The sequence below is a fragment of the Octopus bimaculoides genome, chromosome 10 (genome assembly GCF_001194135.2).
Source record: "Octopus bimaculoides isolate UCB-OBI-ISO-001 chromosome 10, ASM119413v2, whole genome shotgun sequence".
Classification (NCBI taxonomy): domain Eukaryota; kingdom Metazoa; phylum Mollusca; class Cephalopoda; order Octopoda; family Octopodidae; genus Octopus; species Octopus bimaculoides.
The window spans coordinates 69,784,623-69,785,736 of NC_068990.1; the positions used below are offsets into that span (position 1 = coordinate 69,784,623).

Genomic DNA, 1,114 nt, shown 5'->3' on the forward strand with positions numbered 1-1,114 from the left:
GTAATACCCCCGCTACAAAGTGGGTGGAGAAAAGTTGCCAACAGGTAGCTACACGAAATTCAACTGCATACTTTAAAGAATGTCTTCTACTATAACCTTGGGCCGACCAAATCCTGGTGAGCTGATTTGGTAGAGGGAAACTGAAAGAAGCCCGTCATATATATATATATGTGTGTGTTTGTGTGCGCGTGTGTATTTATGTGTGTGTGTGTGTTTGTGTTTGTCCTCCCCTCACAACCGACGTTCAGGGGTCGATTTCTTCGACTAAAGGTCGATGCTCTAGCATGGCTACAATCAAACGACTGAAGCAAGTAAAAGAATAAAAGAATACTACAATAACATTCCATACCACTAAACCAAGAAGGTTCTTTGAATATGTACGATGTATGTTGAGGCTAAATAGTAATTCTGTTTACATTTACATAACAGATATTTTGGCTGGGTTATATAGTTACAGTTTTACACTTCTTTCTATATTCTGTAAGCGTCACAATATAGAAACATTTCTCATAGCACCAGTACACAATTTACGGATGCTTACATTTTTTTATATTTTCCGTGAAGTTTTCACGGGTCCAGCGAGTTATTATTATTATTGTTGTTGTTGTTATTATTATTTAGTAGTCGGCTGGTTTTCGACTAATAAGACAACGAAGTTTGTGTTTTAAGCGTTGTACTTCGTTATCTATCACCTCCAGACTAAAGAGTGACATAATATATTTCAGCTGGTGAACACCAACCAACCTGATATATGTGCGAGCGGGAACACCTTTATGGTAACAACACGTTCATGTTTATTATTATTATGGCTTGTTATCTGCTTGCTTAGTTTCGTTTAGACAACTTAACACCGATTTGCTGATTAATGGTCTTTAATCGCACACCACTCCCATCTCCATCCCACCGCAGCATGCATACATACATACATACATACATACATACATACGTACGTACGTACATACATATATATACAGACAGACAGACAGACAGACACATACGCGAGCGTGCACACTCAGACACACACACACACATATATATATATATATATATATTTATAAATGCATTTATCTATCTATCTCGCTATCTCTCTCTCTCTCTCTCTCTCTCTCTCTAT

General features: G+C 37.5%; 1 long non-coding RNA gene across 2 annotated transcripts in view; it reads left to right on the forward strand.

Moving 5' to 3' along the window:
• The window catches only part of LOC128248918 (uncharacterized), a 226,856-nt gene that overhangs the window by 191,592 nt on the left and 34,150 nt on the right, over nt 1–1,114 (forward strand). For both annotated transcript variants that reach the window (XR_008265069.1, XR_008265070.1), the window contains one exon: nt 726–776. This is a non-coding gene — a long non-coding RNA (uncharacterized LOC128248918). The remainder of the gene's footprint in view (nt 1–725; nt 777–1,114) is intronic.